At 35.5% G+C, this 25,191-nt stretch overlaps 1 long non-coding RNA gene and 1 pseudogene across 1 annotated transcript; one reads left to right on the top strand and one right to left on the bottom strand.

Moving 5' to 3' along the window:
* Window positions 1–254: 254 nt before the first annotated feature.
* LOC132596393 (uncharacterized) lies at window positions 255–18,431 on the bottom strand. The gene is made up of 3 exons (XR_009562479.2): window positions 18,219–18,431; window positions 6,539–6,731; window positions 255–3,654 (listed from the first exon to the last, which is right to left on the bottom strand). It is a non-coding gene; the product is annotated as an uncharacterized lncRNA (long non-coding RNA).
* Window positions 18,432–18,619: 188 nt separating this feature from the next.
* On the top strand, window positions 18,620–19,055 carry LOC115850608 (FUN14 domain-containing protein 1 pseudogene; annotated as a pseudogene).
* Window positions 19,056–25,191: the final 6,136 nt, after the last annotated feature.

Below are 25,191 nucleotides of genomic sequence, written 5' to 3'. Positions count from 1 at the left end.
TTTGTCAGAGTTTCTCTTCCATATCCTGTTTTTTCACTTGGAGTCATCTTCATTTCTTTCAACTAACAATTACAGATTATTTAAGAACAAGTTTTGTCTTCTCATTAGGGAGAAAAAATAAAAATTTATTAATTACAAATTCCTCCTAATAAAAATGTGGGGAAATTTACAAGGAGATATCAATGTTTTTCCTTCTCTTGTTTAACTGTCCACTACTACTGTCCAAATAAGAATGACATATTAATTAAGCAAAATCAAGATGTTACCTATGAATCTCACATTTTGAATAAAGATTGCTGTTCTTTTGATTACATTCCTCCTCAGCTTACCATTAACTTATCATTCACCTTCTCTCTTAACCAGATATGACATATTATGGAGATACTACTACAAAGAAATGATACAATTTAGAAGAAAATGCTGGATAGGTTTTAGGATAGGTTCTGCTGCTAACAAGAACAAAAATGTTATATACATTTGAAAAATTGTCAAAATAGCAAAAATTGTCAGGTCAAGATTTGAGTAAAATAAGAAAGCCACAGAGGTAACATACAAAAAGATAACATACAAAATATGCAGTAGAGTTTTAAAATTATATTGAGACATATCACAAAACACATTAGACCAAGGTTCCTCAACCTTGGCACTATTAACATTTTGGATCAAATAAGGTTTGGTTGATGGGAAGGTTGTCCTCTATATTGCAGGATAGTTCACAGCATCCTAGTTTCTACCTACTAAATGTCAATAGAAAAAATCCTGTTGTGACCCAAAAAGAATTTAAAAAATGTCCCATTGAGGGCAAATTAGCCCTCATTTAAGAACCAATGCTCTAGGTCAGTAAATAAAATTGAGGTTAAAAAAATGTTTTTTAATTTCTGGAAATACATAACCTACAAAAATTGACACAAGAAGAAAATGAAAACTTAAACAATCCTTTACTCATAGTAACAAATTAAATAGTACTGAAGCCACTATCGTCATCCACAAAAATTCTCCCCCCCAAAATAATATTTCTAGATGGACCACTGCATAGAGGATTTCTACTGGGCCAACACAGCTAGACTGATGCTGTCTTTTTACAGAATTCTCTTTCCTACATAATTATAGGTTAGCATGACCAAATGAAGTACTTTGCAAGAAATTTGGAAGGGAGAACTATGTAGCAGACACATTAACTTCACATTAGGAAGGTTTTTTGTTTGTTTCTGTTTCTTTGCTTTTATGGCTTCTAAATGGGCTGTGAAATTTGGAGCAAAAAAATGATGAGTTCACAACACTAATTTTCCTGCCCAAATCTCTTATAAGGGAGCTGACTACCATAAAATAAAACCTCATCTTCTATAGACATATTGCTCATATTTATAAAAATCATACCTGTGTCAAAGAGTGTTTTTCCTATGTTTTCCTCTATGAGTTTTACAGTGTCTGGTCTTACATTTAGGTCTTTAATCCATTTGGAGTGTATTTTTGTGTATGGTGTTAGGTAGTGTTCTCATTTTATTCTTTTACATGTAGCTGTCCAGTTTTCCCAGCACCACTATTGAAGAGGCTGTCTTTTCTCCATTGTATGTTCTTGCCTCCTTTGTCATAAATTAGGCAACCATATGTGTGTGGGTCTATCCCTGGTCTTTCTATCTTGTTCCATTGATCTATATTTCTGTTTTTGTGCCAGTACCATATTGTCTTGATTACTGTAGCTTTGTAGTATAGTTTGAAGTTGGGGAGCCTGATTCCTCCAGCTCCACTTTTCTTTGCAGTATTATTTTGGCTATTCAGGGTCTTTTGTATTCCCATATGAATGTGGTACTGATGAACATAGTGGCAGGGCAGGAATAAAGATATAGATATAGGGAATGGAGTTGAAGACACGGGATGGAGGGGCAAGCTGGGGTGAAGTAAGAGTAGCATTGATATATATACACTACCAAATGGTAAATATTTAGCTAGTGGGAAGCAGCAGCATAGCACAGGGAGATCAGGTCTGTACTTTGTGACGACCTAGAGTGGTGGAAGAGACAGGGTGGGAGGGAGGCTCAAGAGGGAGGAGATATGGGGATATATGTATGTATATGGCTGATTCACTTTGTTGTACAACAGAAACTAACACAGTATTGTGAAGCAATTATACTCCAATAAAGATCTATAAAAAAATCATACCTAAATTATAAGATTACAGAATTGAATTCTCAAGCTTGCAAGGCTTTTTATGATAAATTTACGGTATTGATTGGGAAGGATTGGGGTCCTAAATATTAGGATAGAGGCATATGGAAAAATTCCAAATAAGATTGGAAAGTTGAACTTTTAAACTCTGCTAAACTGCCTTTCTTTTAGAATTATCTCTTCAACCTCTTGTTTTAAAGACGTTAGTTTCCTCTTGTTTGAAGAAACTATAATTTCCTCCCCACTGAGACAGTTCTCTTGCAAGAAGAGACTGCTAATCCTCTCCATATCCTATCTCCAACAATTCTTAATGCTCCTACATCTATAACCAGAGTCAAGTTCCAACAGGGCCAGAAGGTAATGTACAAAGTGTGACATGGAAAGTATTACATATACCAAAAATTTTTCACATATGATTTTAACATTCTACATTTACCAAAACCTAGGTAAACAAGTGAGAATTAATCCTAAGGTTTTTAGATTAAGGTAGAAGAAATACAAATTTGGCTCAGGCTGAGGAGAGCAATAAGGTCTCACTTAGCCAAGGTTCTGGATTCAATATGTTAAATCAAGAAGCTAGGAGTAGCTTTAACATTTTCCTTTGCAAATGACTAAAATCTGGGACCAAAAAGTGCTTACATTTAATTAAATTAAATGCTAGAAATTCCCTGTCATATTACTGAGGGATACAACCAAAGTCTTAGTGAGATCGGAACGGTAGAATGTATTTATGATGTCCTATTTGTTTATTTATCTCCTAATACACCCCTCAGGTGGATCAGAATACACTCCCTTCATTAAGTCTGGAAGAAATATATTCATGGGGAGTCCACAGTGTCCTTAATGAGCTCCTTTGTGATTACATATGTTTTTCTTTTTAAATATTTATTTATTTATTTAGCTACATCGGGTTGGGGCAGGTGGGACCTTCGCTGCGCCCTGAGGGATCTTTCATTGTGGTGCATGGGCTCTTCATTACGACGAGCAGGCTTCTCTCTAGTTGTGGTGCACAGGCTCCAGAGCACACAGGCTCAGTAGATGCGATGTGCAGGCTTCTCTCTAGTTGTGGCTCATGGGCTCCACAGTGCACAGGCTCTGTAGTTTGCAGCACGTGGGCTATATAGTTGTGGTGCTCAGTAGTCGCGACACACCGGCTCAGTTGCCCTGTGGCATGTGGGATCTTAGTTCTCCAACCAGGGATGGAACTCGCGTCCCCTGCATTCTTAACCACTGGACCACCAGGGAAGTCCCTGTGACTACTTTCTATTGTTCAGAAATATAAGCAGAAACTACTGTCATGGATCTGGGGTCCCAGAAATCAATGGGGATAATGGAATTCCAGGGTGGCAGATGGCAAATAGAGGCACTTAATCTCCAGAGATAAAATAGTAATGGTAACTCCACTGCAGAGCAGAGCTGAAGCAGGAATCAGAATGTCTATGCTGCAAAGATTTTGGTGTTGAATAGTTCATCGTTATGTACCTAGAACTAAAATAAATGAGTAGTCCGTTAAATTTGTAAAAGTAAAAATTCCCAAATGTGTTAACCGTGATCTGTTTTAGAACACAATACAGTCACAGACATCCCTCAACCAGTTTACAGTAACCAGAGTCATTTTAATGAAAAGAAGACTGAGTCCTCTTGAGGAAAGACCTAGCTATATAGCCCAAAATGGATATTGTTAATATTTCTCCTAGCTTTTCCCTAAAGACCTGCAAATATTTACCATGGTTACTATGAACTGGTGAAGGTGAAATCATCAGACTTTTCAAGGACATTTGACATTGACTCTGACCTCCCACTGATGCCTGGAGATAAAAATAGAACTGTAATGTACTAGTCAGAAGAGAGGCTTATGAAGGTCACATAATCAATGGAGTGCGTCCATTTCATAGTAGACCCAATGGACACCTAAACCCACACCGTGACTATCTTCTGAGTTCCAAAATACATAATCAGATAGCACATGCTCATCAGCGGACTTGGTTCTTTAACCCGTGGAAAGGGCTTTGTTATGGTAGGGAAAGCCTAGTGAAAACCCCTAGATCTTCCTTTACACATAAAATATTAAACCAGAAACAACACCACATCCCAAGAGGGATTTCAGAGATTAATGTCACTATCAAGCCCCTAAAAGTGCTGGAGTTTATTCCTACCACAGCTAATTCAACTTACCTATTTTTTTTTTTTTTTTTTTGCGGTATGCGGGCCTCTCACTGTTGTGGCCTCTCCCGTTGCGGAGCACAGGCTCCGGACACGCAGGCTCAGCGTCCATGGCTCACGGGCCCAGGCGCTCCGCGGCATGTGGGATCTTCCCGGACCGGGGCACGAACCCATGTCCCCTGCATCGGCAGGCGGACTCTCAACCACTGCGCCACCAGGGAAGCCCTCAACTTACCTATTTTGCTTGTGCAGAGGACAGATGTAAATAACCATTATGAAATGAGATTATTGAAAATATAATCATGCAGTGATTCCAATTGCATCTGCTAATCTAGATGTAGTTTCATTGCTGGAGCAAATCATTACATCTCCTGTCAACTGATAGGCAATGATAGATGTGGACAATGCTTTTCTTCTCTAAACTTTTGAGCAAAGAGGTAGTTTGCTTTCAGCAGGTAGAGCCAGAAACACAATTGTACTATTCTAGCTCAGGGGTATATCAACTGTTAAGCTTTCTGTCATAGTCTAGTCTGTAATGACCTGAAACACCTCTCAGTTCAAAACGATGTCATGTTTATACATTACATTTATGATGCGGTGATTTTGCATCTGATGAACAGGAAGTATCAGCAACTCTAGAGACTTTGACATGCATGTTAGAATTGGGGAACGCATCCCACAAAATTCAGGGACTTGCCACCTTGGTGACATTTCTAGGGGCTCCATCTCATAGGAATGTTGAAATATCCCTTCCAAGATGAGAGATAAATTGCTGCATCTTGTCCCTCTACTATTGAGAAAAGTTTTAACAGTCTATGGGTCTCTTTAGATTTGGGGTGCCACATATATCTCACTTTGCTGTATTATTCTTACTCATTTATTTAGTATCCTGAAAAGCTGCCAGTTTTGAGTGAGACTAAGTTTCTGCAATATGTCCATCTGCCAAGAAAGCTGTTCTGCTTGGACCATATGACTCAACGGATCCAATTTTGTTTTAAGTGTTTATGGCAGAAAACAAATGTATTGAACCTTTTGCAGGCTGGTATAAATGATTCACAGAATGGAGTTTTGGAATTTTGGAGAAAGCTATAACAGTTCCTACATATAACTTTCCTTCTGAGACATCACTTCTTTTTGATACCTTGCCTTAGCAGAGATGAAGTGCTTTATTTACATAGGGCAGCCAGTTATCATAAAGCCTGAGACGCCCATCATGACCTGGGTTTATCTCAAGGAAATCAATTGCTGCTAAGAAAGTCCATGGATACAAAACTTCAAATTTACAAAGTTCTATACAGGATGGAGGCTGACTTTTGCAAATAATACTTTAATTTTTTTTTTGGTTAAAGGAAAATAATTTTTATATTCAAATGCATATGTCTTAAGCAACTTACAGAATTTACTGTTGGAGTAAAAATGATTTTGGGAGCAAGACAAGCACCTCAAAGAGGAGAAGCAAAGATTAAAGAATTGGGGGCTTCCCTGGTGGTGCAGTGGTTGAGAGTCCGCCTGCCAATGCAGGGCACGCGGGTTCGTGCCCTGCTCCGGGAAGATCCCACATGCCGCGGAGCGCCTGGGCCCGTGAGCCATGGCCGCTGAGCCTGCGCGTCCGGAGCCTGTGACCCGCAACGGGAGAGGCCACAATAGTGAGAGGCCCGCGTACAGAAAAAAAAAAAAAAAAAAAAGAATTGGGAGCCGCTGTAATCAAGGCAGGCTCTGCCTCCCAGATACCCTGCTCCTGAGCTGTGTTCTTTCCCAACAAAGCCTGCTGCCTGACAGCACCAGACCCTGTGCAGAAAAAAAAAAAAATTGGTTTATTTGTTTTGTTTAAGTAAATCAATAAACGACAAATGGTCTTGAATAAGGAGGGAAGGGGGCAAGGCACAACCTTTAAAAGAATGATATAGCCATAGGACATGACAAAAACTGTTTAGAACCAACCTGGTCCAAGATGGCGGAAGATTTGACTCCCAGTGGGCCTTGGGCTTCATTATATGCTCATTGTAATACATTAGCATGCTAAATGACACACCCACCAGCAACATGACAGTTACGAGGCTAACTATAAAAGACCAAAAAGTGGGCGGTGGCCCAATTCCTGGAAATCCCCATCCCTTCCCCCAAATAGTTGGAATAATCCTCCCACTCATTAGTCTATGAAATTACTCACCCCTATAAAAACTGACAACCCTACCCTGGGGCCTCTTACCTTCAGAGATGGCCCACACTCTGTCTGTGGAGTATGTATCTCCCTGAATAAACCTTCTTTCACTTTACTATAGCTCTCTCTTGAACTCTTTCCTGTGCGAAGCCAAGAATCCACACTTGGCAGCCGTCCCAGGGACTCGCCTGAGACCTGGGACGTGACCATCTTCTCGCACTCCACTTTATCTCCTGCAAGTCTGAATTGAAATAATAAATATTAAATTAGCTTTCTTCTAAAGGGATTTTTACATTTTCTTTAGTTTATGATAAGCCTAGAATGTGTGGTAACTTGGAATAAGAAAAAAAAAAAGATTTGAACGGAAAAGGCTGTGATGAACTACAAGGGGATGATTGGGTTCTATGGATAAACTGAGGAAGATAAGGATGCCAAAGATTCCGCAGTTAAGTCATTTGCTGTTTTTTGTTTGGTTATGAGTTCTCTCCTGTGTGGTCAGGTCACTGGAAGTTGCTGTTCTCTTGCTCTCTGTACATCCCCAGCTAGACCAGTGCCTGGGGTCTAGTTACACCCTACTCACATGACTGACCTTCCTACATACTGTCCCCAGGCCCCAGCTAGAGATTGTTCTTATCAAAGAGGAGGTGAGGGGCCTGCCCGCTGCTAGTTTCCCTGGTAACCAAAGAGCTAACCTGACTTCAATTCCCCCTATAACTGGCAATCTCCTCTTCCCCCCAGGAGCAAAGACTGGCACCGTGTGCTGCCCACCATCTGCTGCACATGGTGGGGTGTTGCTTCAGAAGTATAAGATCCCGCTATCCATTAAACCATTGATGTCTCTGTCACTGACTCCGGGCTCTTTCTTTGTCTTGAAGCTGGGCAACTACAGGCCTTGAAGGCCAGTGGAGTGCAACCCAACACCTCCTTAATGCCCATATTTTGTTTACTGCGTACAATCAAAGTTGTTATTGACAATTTGGAGAGTAATGCAAAAGACACATTAGTGGTAGGATGTCAGCAGTTGCAAAAAATAAGCCTCAATTTTGGTGATTTCAGATTGAGCTGGAATAGAACTCCCTTGGAAAAATTTAAAGTATATTTATAATAATAAAACCAACAACAATAGTGGTAGTTGTAATAATATAAACAATGATAATGACTGCCAACATTAATGCACACTATCTGCCTCAGGTATTGTTGAAGTGCTTTACCTGGATTATCACTTAATTATCACTATAATATATGAGGTAAAACTGTTGTTCCCTCTGTTTTCAGTGAAGAATTTGAGTCACCAAACATTTAAGAAACTTGCCAAAGATCAAACTTCTTACAAATGAAAGTCGCAGAGAGTCAGAGTTGGTAGACTTAGCTAATCACCCCTACACTAGTATACTCTCCATTTACAGAAATGAGGGGAGAGGGAATTTAGCCTTTGATTTATATTAATTGATAGAGTAATTCTAGAACACTGAGCTTCTTTGGGTTATGAATGCTATATTTGTGTTTATTTTGTGTGTATTTCCTACCTTTTAAGATTATTTTTCATTTTATTTATGTGCGACACAATTGTGTCATGAAATAAATATCACTAGAAATATATTTCTCATACTGTCAACTGGTTGCCAAGTCACGTACTTATAACTGTTTAAAACTGAGCAAGTACTATTATGTAAACAGATGTTTCATCCTCCGTAAGACTGGTGATTTATGAAATACATTTTGTAATAAGTTAAGAAGACTGTAGAAATATCACTTCCCCATAAATGAAACAAAAGAATCAATTTATTACACAGAAAATGGGTAATGTGCAAATTGGATTCTGTGACAACTCATTGAACAATCATGAGCAAACACAATAAAATGTAATTTCCTTTACCTTAAATTCTTTAAAGTTAGCAGTTAAAGCTGGATTCTCATATATGCCATTCCATATCTTCCAAGAAAATGATTTTGTGTGTCAAATATCTGTAGCAAGGATAATTCATGAGCTGAGATTTTAAGGGTGAAGAAACCAATGAAAAGTTGCACTGGTGTTCCTTTGCTTCAGACTTATAACTGCACAATGTTAATTTTTTTTTCAGTTTTGTGTGAGCTCATGTAGTGACAGGAAAGCATAATATAATCAAGACAGCAGGGAGCTTCTCTCTACAACTCGAATGAATTTACATTTGTCCATTATGTAAATGATTCTTCACCATTTGCCTATTTGAAGTAGTGGCAGAGTGAATTTCCATGTGCACTTATGAAAGTGTTTTCAAAGTCTTTCTACAATGATACAAAAATACTCATTTTTTCATTAATATTAAGATAAGTTACTGGTGTATTTCTATCAGAAATAAGAAATTGGTCAAATGTGTTCTTATTTTCTTTATTTATCTTGTATATGATTTATCCTGCAAAGCTAAGTCTGTTAATAGATTTATTTCATAACCTGAATTAGCCATGATTATAGTTTTAATAGTTGGAGGTCATTAAATACTTTTTATAATGTTTTTATAATAATTAGTAAATCCTCTAAAGTTTTCACTTAAAAGGGTGTGAAAACTATGTGTTAAATAAGAACAAAAATAAAATAAAAATATTATCACATCTATGACAGATATCTTTAATCAATAAATTCTAGAAATTTATCAAATAGAAAGTTTCCAGCCTCTGCAAGTTTTGAATTATATCCCTCTGGTTTTATTCTCTTGTAAGATAAATATAGTTGAATGAATTTTGCTGTAAATATGAAAAATACTTTCATCCCCAGAAGTTAAAGTGCATTTTAAAATGAATGCTTTTCAACATATTTCATTTAATAGTCAACTTTACTTTTGACTCAATGAATGCCATATATTTTTTATTCCTGAAATTTAGTTCACTTTATAGCAGTTGCACAAGTAGTCACTCACTCAGTCAGTGCAATTAATAACATACGGCAGGCAAGTAGTAAAAGTGTTTAAACCATTTATTTTCTTTAGTGCAGACTTGGGGAGGTTTGCTATGGCACAGATTTTTCACTAGTAAGCAAGTTTCTGTTCAGTAGTGTATATGACATTTTTTTCTGAGTTTATTGTCCAAAGAATAGTCTAAGCTCACAGCTCCATCCTCCTCAATGAATACTTCTCCCAAATTGCTCATCTACTTTTATGCTTTAACTATCACGTTTGTGGCCACAAACCTCATATTAACAACAAGTGCTCTAATTTTTTGTTTCTCTAATTATCTATTCAAAGCTACCTTCAAGGTATCTCCACTTTTATTTTCTCCCAACCACACAAATTTAATAGTCATAAACAAAAAGCTGTTTTTCTATTGCTCTTGTGCCTCTTCTTACCCTAGACTTTTCTTTTGCATCTGTAGATCATGCCCAGTCTGCCCTCTGCCCAGACTTGAAGGCTTCAATTTCTACTTCAGTGTCCACTTACATCCAGTACCTTCCATCGCTCTACTCTGGGCTTGTGTTCCTGCTTTAATTTGTTTCACAAAATGCCTTTATTTTGTAGTACCTCTGTCATCAAACTAAATCCCTTAGGCATCTAAGACTTTTCTGTAACTAGCAGAATGAATTCTTTTCAGAGTCATACTTATTTCTTATAACCATGCAAACCAACACCTTTAGTTAAGTCATCTTTATCAATACTACTTCTCCCCTTGTATCTCCTTCTACACACACACACACACACACACACACACACACACACACACTTTATTCATATCGGCAACTGTTCCTTTCCTCATTTTATGCCTCACATGGGCAACCGTTTCTAATATGCTCAACTAATTCAAACCATATATTTTACTCTAAAGGTTGCCTAAGAATTTTCTTGCAAATTCTGAATTGCTTATGCTTAAATATTTCAATTCTTGATATTCTCTTTTTACTACCTCATCCACTGTGTGATGCATGGTGACCTGGAATTTAAGGAAAAATTCTAGAAGGATTTTCTAGAGGGTGGATGTTTTCTTTCATTTAAATTTTGATTAAATACATTGACATTATTTTAACACAATAGCACTTGTTTAAAAATGTTTCCTTATTTATAAATCAGTTAGATATAATAGTAAAGGTCATAAAAACCAATTGTAATAAAACTATAAATTTCAGGATTTCTATGGGAACCTAATGCAAAATGTAATTCAGAAGAGGATATATGAAAGCAGATTCTGTAGAAATTCTCTGAGTTCAAATATGTCATCGTAGATTTTCACTCTGCTTCCAAATGACACAAGCGTGATATAAAGTAAACCTCTTTAAGTTTTTTATCATTTAAATTTGTGAATTTATTATCCATTCCAGCTTTTTAGTGTTTTTTAAAGACGTGGGTGGGATGCAGGCATTACTTCTTGCACCATTTTGGCTTCATACCACTAGATTTAAGCATTTAACAGTTGGAAGCCTCTTACGTGTTCATTTGTAGAAAATGAACTAGGGAGGATGGTTTCACAGTGACTCTCCTGCCTTCTCTCTGCTCCAAGTGGAACATCTGCTGGAGGTATGTGCATTCTTTCTGCAAAGACATGATGTCCTTGTACCCATTTTCAATTTCGTAATGATTGTCAGTGAGAACTGGTGAAGCGTGAAGTAGAGAGTGCAAGTTTGGTTGTCAGGAACAGCAATGATCTGTGCTAGATAGGAAGGTTAGATAGGAAGATAGAGGTTAGATAGGAAGAAAGGAGTTGATGTATTAAAAACTATGCTGGATTGAGGTCCTCTGGAAACCAAATCAGAGACATTTATTTGCATGAGATGTATCAGACGGTGCTCTTAGTCACAATTGCCATAAAGGAAAGGAAACAATGAGAGTTTGAACCTTGATGTAGTTGAAATAGAGGTTTCATTCACTCCTATGAGAAGCTCTAGAGTTTGTATGGCCAAATAGACTACAAGATCAAAATGAAAAATTGCAATAATGACGTAGGCAGAAAATTAAAAAGAGGAAAGAAAGAAAGAATGAATGAAAGGGAGAAAGATTGAGAAGAGACTAGTGAATAGCTGTAAAACTAATCAAATTGAAAAGGAAAAATGTTTTAAATGAATAAAAAATCATAAATATCATGAAAAATAAATTAAAAATCATAAACTGTATATATTGGCAGAGCATAACAGGAAATATCTCATAAAACTTTGTGCACTGCACTAAATTTGGGTATCTTCACATAGTAGAAATCTATTTTAGTATTAACATAAAATTTCATGTTGTAAAGCCTCCTAAATAACCATTAACAAGATACAAGGACACATTTTTAACAGAATTAACTTGTAATTTTTAATGCCTGGATTTAGGAATAGTAAAATAAATACTGGGTTTTGATAAGCCCAGTGGAACACCAGGATATTTGAAAAGATAAAAAATTATTAATTTTAGTCATGAATTAAATTAATCAATACATAAAATATCTACTATGACATTAATAACACTCAAATACAACTGATTTTTTTCAGGCAGTATAGACCTTTCTTCTTTCTTATTTTCCCTATTTTGCAACTTTTTGCTCTTTTTCAATTTTTTAAATTTATTCTCTTGTTTTTTCCATCTGCCTCTTTCTAATGTTTATTATTGAAGCTAGATTTATGGATGTCAAAGGAACATATTAAACCCCACAAAATTTAGTAATAATGACTCCTCTGAAAATATGAAGTAAAGGCCAAATGCTGTTGAGTGGCATGTAGATGGAAACTCAAGAAAAAATAATATTTATTATAAAATTAAGCTTATCATCAAATTTGTAAACATGTAAATGGTGTTAGAGACTAGATTTTTCTGTCAGTTTCTCTATATCAGTAGAAAAGGCAACAAGTGCAGAAAAATAAACAAGCAACAACGATGACCTTCCACATGCTATCTGCACTCTCAATATTTTTGTACTTATTTGACATAGCAAACTCTTAATGAAATGCATGCTGGGGTAAGGAATGGCGCTGGGGCAGATCGTTGTAACACTCTGCTGGTAAATAACATTGCTCCCCTCCTAATTCTAAGAATCATTCAGTTTCTCTAAGGAAATATATATATTTTGTTGTTGTTGTATTGTTTGTGGGAGGAGGATGAGATGTCAATTTTGAAGCAATGGAAAAGAAGGAAAGATGTAAAGATAAAAACTGGAAAGACTAATTCCAGAACTGATTTTCAAAATTGCCTGAGAGAAATAATCTATATTGTCAGAAATCAGGATAGTGATTTCCTTTGGGAGTTGCTACTAGAAGCAAAGATGAAGGAGGCTTCTAGACTAAAATGTTTAACAAAATTAGTGTACCCCCTAAAACAGTAGCTCTTTTTTTTTTTTTTTTTTTTCCAGTACACGGACCTCTCACTGCTGGGGCCTCTCCCGTTGCGGAGCACAGGCTCCGGACGCGCAGGCTCAGCGGCCATGGCTCACGGGCCCAGCCGCTCCGTGACATGTGGGATCTTCCCGGACTGGGGCACAAACCCGCGTCCCCTGCATCAGCAGGCGGACTCTCAACCACTGCACCACCAGAGAAGCCCAGTAGCTCATTTTTAATGCTTCAAGAATACTTAAAAATAATTTTTTTAATGATTAATGTAAACTATGGAAATAGCACACAAAATAAGTACACAACTAATCATGGTAATTCATACCTGTTTTTTTGTTGTTGTTTTTGTTTTTTTTCGGGTGTGCCATGCGGATGTCAGGATTTTAGTTCCCTGACCAGGGATTGAACCCAGGCCCCCTGCAGTGGAAGCCCAGAGTCCTAACCACTGGACCACCAGGGAATTCCCTCATGTCTGTATACTCTAATCATGTGATAGAGAAGCTTCTAAGATATTCCCCTAAGATCCCTGCACTGTAGTGTAAATGACTTATATAATCTCCTTCTCTTGAGTGTGGGTGTAGTCTGGAATATAATGGGATATCACTTGTGTGATTAGTTTACTAATAAGCTAACTGTGTGTTATGCAGAAGGGAGATTATTCTTGTGTGGCTGACCTAATTACATAAGCTTTTAAAAGAAGGTGAAACATCAGAGATGGAAGAACACAAATGAAGATGAGAATTCCATCAATAGTCTATCATAGAAATCAATTAATGAAATTTATTTTGAGTTCATAGATTTTTATTTTATTGCATTTTCTCTTTAAAATTTTAATCTAATTATTATTGTTAATTATTATAGGTACAATTATCTTATTTTATTAATTTCAACTCTCACCTTTCTAATTTTCTCTCTTCTACTTTTTTTGGGTTTAATTTGATTTTCTTTTTCCAGCATCTTAAGGGAATAATTTAAGTCATTGTATTCATAATTCTTTTTTTTCCTAATATAAATACTTAAAGACACATATCTCAAGACTGTTTTAGCTATATTGAACAAATTTTGATCTACTGTGTTTCCATATTTACTCATTAAAATATTTTCTATTTTCCCGAGTATTTTTTTGTCCCAAGTGTTATTTGTAAGTGAATTGTTTAGTTTCTGTGCACTTGAATATTTTAATATGCCCCTTTTTGTGAATTACTAATTTAATTATGCTGTATAAATGGACTCATACAATATGTCGTATCTGTGGATGTCTTTTTATATCTGGAATAAAATTTACAAGGTTTTTCTATATTGTAGCATGTATCATTACTTAATTCTTACAATGAATAATATTTCATTGTATGGATATAACACATTTTATTTGCTCATTTATCAGTTGATGGACATTTAGATTATTTCTACTTTTTGTCTATTAATAAACCATGCTGCTGTGAAAAAGTGAAGAGAAGTTATGGTAGACATATGTTTTTATTATTCATAGGTATATACATATGAAAATACCGAGGAGGGGAATTTCTGGATTATATGGTAACTCTATTTTTAACATTTTGAGAAACAGCTGAACTATTTCCCATGGAGTCTATATCATTTTACATTCCTACCACCAATTTCTCAACATCCTGGCCAGCTAGTTTTATGATCTGTCCTTTTGACTTTAGTCATCCTAGTAGGCATTAAATAGTGAATATACTGTGAGTATCCTACTATATCAGTATCAGAGATGATCATGTGCTGTGTGTCATTTAATCTATTAATAGAGTATATTATATCGATAGTTTTTACGTATAAAACTGCCAATGCATTCTCTGGATGAAGCCCATTTAGCCGTATATACTTATTTTTATATATTGTTGGATTCATTTTTTCCGAGTATTTTTTGAACACTCTTTGTCTATATTCATTAAGAATATTGGTCTATAGATTGCTCTTATAATGTCCTTATACTAGATGGAAAATAGCCACCTGTCTTATTTCTATAGCAAGGAAACATTTTTTCACACTAATTCATGAACTCATTCTGTTCTATCATGATACATGCAGAAATAATGCAAATTTATATTAACATAGGAAAATTAATCATCATTATCATGAGGTGTTTCTTTTCAATGAAAGAGAAGCATGTAATTTCCATGTGCAGATGCACATTTAATGGGATCAGCTGTATGGTGATGGACAGAAACTACATTTTTGGTGGTGAACATGTTGAAAAGTATGCAGAAGTAGATAATATCATGTTGTACACATGGAACTTACATAATGTCATAAACTGACATTACCTCAATAAAAAACAAATCTAAAAAAGCACACTTAAGAAGAAAATTACTGTCTTGCTTTATGGTGCTTTTAAAAATGATTTTCCTCCTTCAGTGTTGTTACTTCAAATCTAATAAATTTAAGATGTATATGTAGGGTAGTGTTTATATCTCATATGTGGTTGGCCCATAAATATTATTTACAATATGCACAGTTTTACATTAGGGTATTATTTCCTGACCTCTCAACTAAAGTTTATAAATAACTGATTCTGACATTCTGTACATTGTAATATAAATGAGCATGGGGTACAATATCAACCTCTTACCATGACTGATCACTAACACTCAAGAATGTTTTATGTTGGAGTGGAAAAGACTTGACTATCATTGAATGGAAAACAGAAACATGATTATACTTAGAAAATAAAGGCAGTAAATGGTTCATTTGCTCTCTTTCCATTTGCAGAATTGTAATAAAAATGCCAACTAGATTGATATTTAGGCAAAAGTACATTGCAATGAAGTTCAGATTATAAGAGGAGCTGCATTAATATACAACATTCTTGTTTGAGCCTGCTTTTCTATTTCAATTTCAAGAGTACTTGGGTATTTTAATTTCAGTTATAGATACCCATTTAGCAACTCTCTTTTCTATAAAATAAATGTTAACACTTCTAAGTTATTCCATTTTACCATGTTTTCTTAGATTTTAATCTTAATATTAAAAAAAATCACAACATTTGAAAGAAGTTACAGTCCTGTATATCACACAGAGTACTGAATGCCTTCTAGTTCACACATTATTAGGCTGCTGTAGCAGCTGCATAGGATTTAGCACAACATATGGTGTTGATTCTTTCTCTTTTTTAATGAAAATCTGATTTATAAATCTCTTGCAACAAACTGGTGGTGAAATGTTTAGCAAAGCTATAACACATATTACTTGATATTTAAAAATGCCACCTTTTTTTCTCATGAGCACAATGATGACAGACGTATGAAGGTATGCTAAAAGAGGAGCGGAAATAAAATGGAAGGGAAGAATGAGAAAAAATGTAGAATTACAAGATAATAACTAATACTCTCTAAAATGAAAGTATTAAGGTTGTAGTATGGTGTTTTGTGTGTTTTATTGAGGGAGGGTAGAGAGGTAGTACAGCAGCTAAAGAAAAACTACACTGTTTCAGGATGTGTTAGAATGCTATGTAAGACATTTCAAATAAATGTTCTTAATATGAACAATATCAATTTTTAAAATATAGAAAAATTGTATTAGCAATTAAAGTAAAACGAAAAGTGTCATACAGGCTCTAGCTATACATATTCCAAGAAACAAACCTTGATGAAGATTGCCTTTCTTATTCATCAGTTCCTATTTTTCTATGCCCATGGCATTTATTCTTTCTAGAAATTAACTAGTGACTTGATATCATCTCATGTAAGAACTGATTCTGACTAAAATATTTTCCTTATATTCTTGAAGATTCCCTGTTATGGTACCTGTAATCTTTCCACTTAGATGAGGAACTACTTAAAACATCTTCCAATGAAAATATATTTATCAAGAGGAGATTTAAGAAGGGAGAAAACCTTCCTTTACCTCTAAAGTGATACAATGCAGGTGTTTTAAGGAAAAATAGATTTTCCTTATACATACATATATGCAGAGAAGCTTGATTCTCAATCTAAGTTTTAATCCTCATTACAACTCAAAACTAATATTTTGTTTATTAAGATGCTATCATAAGCTGTACTAGCAGCCCTTCTCGAAAACAACACTTACATCATCACCAGTGGTGGTATCTTATTTTTTAATGTCACTGGTAGATTACAGACTGGGAATTAGATGTGTTTTTTTATAACCGTTTACTTAGTGCCAAGTATTCATATGTTCATGCAGTCTGAGCTTGAGAATGTTGGGAATGACAGTTTCTATTTTCAGGCTAATCTTTTCTCTCTGTTGACCAAGTAACCTTTCCAGTCTTCACTTCCTCTTTATTCAGAATAAGTCCCCATCCCCCATTCCTGACAAAAGAGAGCCTCGATATTCTGGAATAATCTTCCTCACCCTAATTTAGATGTGTCAAACCATGTCTGAATACTAGAGTGAGTGTGATTCAGCCACAAGCTGGTAACTCCACTAAGACTAGTGAAGTCAATACTAGACCCCTAAGAAATAAAGCACTTAGGGCTAGCAAAGAAGAGATTTTTAAAAAAGAAAAATACTAATATCTATTGCTGACTAGTGAATTTTTATTCATTTTATTTATAATAAACAACTTAGATCTTATTATGCCAATAAATCTTATTAAGCCAATTAATGACGCTGGTACAATATTTATAGCTGTTTCTAACAGAATTCATTTTATGTATAAATGGCCAGTCACTATTCTTGTTCTCATTATTACTACCGTTATGCCCATCCTCACTGAACACAAATAATTTACAGTAATCTGTGATCTCTCTAGAAAAGGAAATGGCATTAAGGGAAATGGCATTAAGGAAATGGCATTAAGGGAAATCACAGATCGGCAGAGAGGAAATTAATTAAATATTAAATTAAATCTTGACAGCAAGCTTTCAGAGGCAGCAAAAAATCTCCATTGATGATACAAAGCAAATACACTTAACATCTTTCCTCATCTGTAGTATCTCAATAGATACTCTACAGATCTAATACAGACCTAGATAACAGATCTAATGATCTGTCACATGAAACACCTGCTCCAAAGTTTCTTTTCTCCCAACTCCTAAAAACATGAGTTCTACAACCCAAGCTAGGAGGTAGATTTTTGCCCCTTTTTTCTTCTCTCACATTGCTTAAGAGGCTTTCTACTTCAGTTGTCTGTAACTCCAGAGTAGTTTAAGTTATTCGACTTTTTCTGAATTTCATTTTAGTGCATCTCAAGAGGCTGACATTGATCAGACTCAGAGAATCTATCTTTTAATTCAAAGACTGAGTAAAAATCTGTAAATGCCCGTGCGTGAATGCATAGTTAGGGTCAATATTACTTTTTCAGTACCCATACCTTTACACTGCACCTGACGTGTTGCACTGATAAACACTATCAGATATTCTAGTTTGCAAAAACTGTAAGGACCACTTCAAGTGCATCTCTGGGAAACTAGCTGTTGGAACTGTCCTCAAATTTATCCTGCTGAGGCTAAAGTTTTCTTATCTATAAAATACTCTTCAGGGACTTACTTGGGGGTCCAGTAGTGAAGACTCCATGCTTCTACTTCAGGGAGCACAGGTTCAATCCCTGGTCAGGGAGAAAAGATCATGTATGCCATGCCATGCAGCCAAAAATAATAATAATAATAAAATACTATTCATTACTTAATTAAAAAAATAATGGGGGAAGCAGTAAAAGCCCTCAATTCCAGAGGGTGAGAAAGGTTGGGGATAGAGAGCTGTGAAGTTCTTTTAATTCGTCCAGCACAGAAAGACTGATTTACCTAGAAATACCATTTGCTTAGTTTTCATGAAGTGCTTACTTCTGCGTCTATGACCCTTTCTTCCAACAACCCCAGGCCCTCTTTGCCCCCCTTTGACAGCTGAGTCCTCTTCACTTGGTTCTGGATTCCAAGGCCAGGCCAGTCTAGATGGGATCTCTCTCACCTGAATATGAAAGTGATGATGATTCATATTGGACCTAACTCAGTATACATGAAGACACCGCTGGTAGAATCTATGCTTGGCCATAGTTTGGCACTTCCGGTAGAACAATACTCAGTAGCCATCCAGATTGCACTGGCCATTGTGCAGGATTTTTGTTCCAGAAGGTTGGAAAACTTACAGCGACAGTAGGCTGCTGGCCATCTTCTTCAGATTTACCAGTCAAAGTAACTATGTGCAAATGAACTGGGACAGAGTTGAAAAAAGATATAAAGAAAGCAGGAAGACCTGATTCAGAAATGAGCAAATAAAGCAGCACCTGAAATCAGCAATATAATTGAAGCAGCAACAGAATTTATCAAACAGGACATTGTGATGTTCAGTGGATTTGTGAGAGGCTATTTGCTAGGCCTTGCCTCTTAAGGACATGAGTGTTCTGTCACAGTGGATTCAACCTGAGAGGAGAAGGGGTGGTAACATGATGATGTCTCTACAGTTCCAGACACCAGATTCTCCAGGGTGTGAAGAAAAAAGTAGTTGGGCAAAATGGAACTCACAACTTACCGTTTGTCTTCTGACAAATCCTGCAGCGCAGCCAAAAAATAAATAAAGTGAATCCACTTTAAAAAATATATATGTTTGCAATAAACTAAAAGGATTGTAATGCCCTTTTGTGGAAGGTCTTAGAAATACTAGAATTATTGAATATATTAAATAGATTCTACTGATATAAAATAGTAATAATGGGGGGAAAATCACTGCTGTTCTAGTCTCTGTGACATAATTAATGCAGCTTGTATCTCCCAAATCTTACCATTCTGTTTCTCTTGCAGGACCAGAATACGGTGCTGCCCTTTGCATTCTCTGCTTCCCAGCACAGAAAACACTGGCAAAGAACAGGCAAGGAAGCTGGACATTTAAGCCACTCTAAACTACAGATTATTCTTGAAGGAGAATCTTTTAAGGAACTGAGTTTTTGGTTTTACATGTATAGTAATGAATATATACAACTGAATTTTACAGTTATTTTTAAACAGTTGTATAAATGTTTTCTTAACTGAGAGATGACTGATTTTACTTTTCCTGTTTTCACTTGTATTCATTATGATGTTTTTAAAATTATAAGCCTTGAATCAATATACTTATGTGAGTGTTGATAAAAGTAATCATTTCTAAGCTTGTTTATCTCATGCCATAATATATACACATATTTCAAGATATTGAATTTATAGAAAATATATAGAAAAATATATGGAAGTGAATATTTAGAGAAAAAATCACTACTGATCACACCTCGTCAAATGATAAAATATGACAATTTCCCCTAACTATTGTCAATACAAATGCTATTAATGCGTTTGTATATGCAATGAAACTTTTGAAAATTCATGTAGGAAAATTATATCAGACAGCTCACAGATTAGATTGTACAAATATTGAGTACATTAATGATTATTCATTAAAAACAATCCTAGGTAAAAATAGTAATAAGATATCGGTATTAAGCCAATCCTTTGAAGTAAAAAGTAATGGCATATAGGGTGTTAATAGATATTAGAGACATAAATTAAAGTGATTGGGCTAACTAAGGCTATAATGCCACACTAGCAATTCAGATTATTATGAGTGTTTTGTAGTGTCAGCCTGGGAATGCTCAAGGAAGTATATTCCAAACTTCCTTAATGATAAATGTCATCAGACGAGATAGCTAAACGTAATGATTATCAGACCTCTGCCCCAAGAGATTCTCATTCAGTAGATTGTATTGTGACATTGTTATCTATAGTGTACCTGTAGTCCTCCTGGGGACTGTTCAGGCAAGCTTGAAAATCACCAAGGCTAAGAGGTCTGTGACCTTGGCACACTCTGAGCCTTTTAATCTTCCTCACTTGTACTTAAAGTTTGTGAAATAGGTTATAATTGTCAGATTATATAAACTATTTGTTTTATTTTACAGCATTTGCTCACCTGGTCTTATTTGTGACTAACAACTCTGTGAACTACTTGATATATATTTCATATATTCTTTACTTGGATTTAAGGATGCACATGCGTTCTCAAACTTAATGTGCATGAGGATCACTTGGACAAATCATTAAAATGCAAATGCATGCTCTGCCACCTAGATTTTGATTCATTTGGTCTCTGATGGGACCTAGGAATTCACATTTGAAATAAGCACTCCTGCTGATTCTGATGAAAGTGCTGTACAGATTATATATTCAGAAATCCCACTGTAGAGGACTGATGAATTAAAATCACAGTAACTGTTGGAAATCCACCTAAATCTAAACAAACCCTGTGGAAATACTTCTGTGTTTGGAGCTTCCTACCAGCTGCCAACGGATTACCTGAATTTTACTATAAATGGTGCACTTGAATGTCATAAGACATTCTCTTTCTTCATTGGAATTATTTTGAGATTCATTCTATTTAAAAGACACTACAAGGAGGGCTTCTCTGGTGGCGCAGTGGTTGAGAGTCCGCTTGCCAATGCAGGGGACACGAGCTCGTGCCCCGGTCCGGGAAGATCCCACATGCCACGGGGCAGCTAGGCCCGTGAGCCGTGAGCCATGGCCACTGAGCCTGCGCGTCCGGAGCCTGTGACCCGCAACGGGAGAGGCCACAACAGTGAGAGGCCTGCGTACCACAAAAAAAAAAAAAAAAAAGACACTACAAGGACAGAACTTCTAGGTGATTTAATTAAGACAAAACTCCTATTATTTGCTATTTAGGTAAACTATTTTATTTTTAATGTCCAAGCAAAATAATTGTTTGCAATTATACTCTTTACCAATGTATCAAAAACTCCACAAAGAAACTGGTATTATATTTTCCTACAGGAAATCTTGCAATTTTGCAGTTCATATTTTTAGTTAGGTAAAACACAACTTTCATTACTATGCACAGTGAGAATTTAAATGTTTCTGATCCTTTCTGCAATAAAATGTTATGTACATGCTTTAAGACAGTTGAATTACTATGCTTCTCACTAATGATGGAGTAAAATTTTACGTGAATGTGTTATAATATTTCTGAATCTCATTAAATATTACATTCATAGAATTTTATTTTAGAACAATAGCTATCATCTCTTAATTGTTATGATCCTGAAACACACCAAATGCATTTCACTTGGTCAAATTTGCATTGTAACTTATTTTAAATGTTTAATCTTAGACATCTGAGTTATTAGAAGGGTTGATTCAAAAATCGAATGTGTCTGGCTTGCAGAAGAATGAAACTGTCAATCCTATAATGATTAAAATAATGGATTAACAAATGTGCTAACCATATAAACAGTGGCTTTTTATATTGGTGTATCAGTGTTTTAAATTAGGTAAAATTTGTCAATGTGATCAGCTTTGTCTTTTTTACTTTCAGATGATATAGTCCAATTTAATGAGGAATAATAACACTGGCTTTCTCACAGAGTTATTACCACAATGCAATCAACAAAGTATGTTAACAATTTGGATAAACAGTCCTTGTGTGTGTGTGTGTGTGTGTGTGTGTGTGTGTGTGTGTATGAAAGTGCACATATGCCTGTGTGCACACAGAGTACATGCTTAATTATAATATTGATATTTTAAAATACAGTTATATTTATCTGTGTGAACACATTTTATTTCTATTTTGAACAGAGTGTTATTAATTCAACCATGCTATTGACCATCTATTTCTGATTTCCTAAATAATTATTTTAAACAGAAGTCATGTTCCTTTATCCAGGTTGATTTTCCTCATCGAAATTGTGTGTAGAAGAATAATATCTTGATGAGAAAAAGAAGAAAGACTGCACAGTCTAACCCTAATTTTAGAGGGATAGCTTTTTATCTTCATCCCTGACATCAAAAGAGGAGGTATCATAACATTTTAAAGCTTGAGCTTTTTATTTGACTGAGATTAGAAAATAAGGAACTCTGGATTTTGTACTTGTTTACCTGAAAACATCAAATTTAATACAACTCAAAAGATATATTATATTCTAGTTTACTTTTCATATGTCATTGTTATAGTCAAATGTTCTCTTTTTTCCAAGAAGATAAAGTTTTCCTTTGTGAATACATTTTTTTTAACTTTTCATTTTATATTGGAGTATAGTTGTTTTGTTTTGTTGCCACACCATGCGGCTTGTGGGATTTTAGTTCCCTGACAAGGGATCGAACCCAGGCCCTAGTCAGTGAAAGTGCAGAGCCCTAACCACTGGACCATGAGGGAATTCCCTGGAGTATAGTTGATTAACAATGTTGTGTTAGTTTCAGGTGTACAGCAAAGTGGTTCAGTTATACATATACATGTATCTATTCTTTTTCAAATTCTTTTCCCTTTTAGGTTGTTACATAATATTGAGCAGATTTTCCTGTGCTATACAGTAGGTCCTTGTTGGTTATCCATTTTAAATACAGCAGTGTGTACATGTCAATCCCACACTCCCTAACCGTTCCTTCCCCCCACCCTTCACCCCTGGTAACCATAAGTTTGCTCTCTAAGTCTGTGAGTCTGTTTCTATTTTGTAAATAAGTTCATTTGTCTCATTTGTTTTTAGATTTCACATATAAGGTATATAATACAATATTTCTCTTTCTCTGTCTGACTTACTTCACTCAGTATGACAATCTCTAGGTCCACCCATGTTGTTGCAAATGGCATGATTTCATTCTTTTTAATGGCTGAGTAATATTCCATAGTATATACGTACAACATCTTCTTTATCCATTCCTCTGTCGATGGACATTTAGGTTGTTTCCATGTCTTGGCTGTTGCAAACAGTGCTGCAATGAACATTAGGGTGCATATATCCTTTCAGACCATGTTCTTCTCTGGATATATGCCCAGGAGTGAGATTGCAGGATCATATGGTAGCTCTATTTTTAGTTTTTTAAGGAAACTTCATACTGTTTTCCATAGTGGCTGTACCAATTCACATTCCCACCAAAAGTGTAGGACGGTTCCCTTCTCTCCACACCCTTTCCAGCATTTATTGTTTGTGGATTTTAAAATTTGTATGGAGACACAAAAGACCCTGAAGAGCCAAAGCAATCTAGAGAAAGAAAAACGGTGCTGGAGGAAACAGGCTCCCTGACTTCAGATTATACTACAAATCTATAGTCATCAAAACAGTATGGTACTGGCACAAAAATAGACATATAGGACAATGGAATAGGATAGAAAGCCCAGAAATAAACCCACACACCTATGGTCAATTAATCTACGACAAAGGAGGCAAGACTATACAATGGAGGAAAGACAGTGTCTTCAATAAATGGTGCTAGGAAAACTGGACAGCTACATGTAAAAAAATGAAATTAGAACATTCTTTAATGCCATACACAAAAATATGGTCAAAATAGATTAAAGACCTAAATGTGAGACCATAAACTATAAAACTCTTAAAGGAAAACATAGGCAGAACACTCTCTGACATAAATTGCAGCAATATCTTTTTCGATCCGTCTCCCAGAGTAATGGAAATAAAAACAAAAATAAAGAAATGGGACCTAATTAAATTCAAAAGTTTTTGCACAGCAAAGGAAACCATAAACAAAATGAAAAGACAACCCACAGAATGGGAGAAAATATTTGCAAATGATGTGACCAACAAGGGATTAGTCTGCAAAATTTACAAACAGCTCATGTGGTTTAATATCATCAAAACAAACAACCCAAACAAAAAATGCACAGAAGACCTAAATAGATATTTCTCCAAAGAGGATATGCAGATGGCCAAGAGGCACATGAAAAGATATTCAACATTGCTAATTATTAGAGAAATGCAGATCAAAACTATCGATACAATGAGATATTACCTCACACCAGTCAAAATTGCTATCATCAAAAAATCCACAAACAATAAATACTGGTAAATATTATTTTTATTTTGTATTATAAGTAATTGTTTTTAATAGCTAAGAATTAATACATTTATAACAATGTCTTAAAAACAGAGAAAATCACAATTTGTGAGAATTTAAAGCCAAAATAGATCTATTTATTTCTAAAACATAAAATTGAAAAATGATTATTATTACAAGTATTCAAGTGCGTCATGAGCAGTGTTTAAAAAGATTTATAGACTTGTATTTCATCTAATATAGGAAATCATTCTAGATACTTATTTGTCCAGGGGATTAGTTAAACAAATGTCCCTAACCTATTTAAATTTGTCATCTCAATTGAACACAGGTCTCAAGAAGTGAATTGGTGGACTCTGAAACACATGGACACACTTTGTGACCGTCCTATTATTAGAAGCTAAAAGGTAATTACAAATCACAGAGGTGGCAGCGGCTCGAAGGGGTCAGGTTAGAAAGACGAGGAGAAAAATTATGGTCTAATTTTTTTAAAAAAGGATGTGTGTTTAAACCCAATTGAGTTATTTAATGAGTAGATTTAGAGAAAAGATGGTACCCTGTCACACCACTTTAGCATACTGAATAGCTCAAGGGGAAAACGTTGCTAGGAAGCTTTAATTAATTTCTTCATCTAATCCTCTGTTAACACTAAACAAGCCACTGTCACATGCATCATATGAATTCCAAGGACAAAGTAAAAGCCA

Source organism: Globicephala melas, unplaced genomic scaffold, assembly GCF_963455315.2.
Source record: "Globicephala melas unplaced genomic scaffold, mGloMel1.2 SCAFFOLD_621, whole genome shotgun sequence".
NCBI classification, from domain to species: domain Eukaryota; kingdom Metazoa; phylum Chordata; class Mammalia; order Artiodactyla; family Delphinidae; genus Globicephala; species Globicephala melas.
The sequence above is the reverse complement of the archived record's forward strand: the minus strand, read 5'-3'. Positions and strand labels throughout refer to the sequence as shown.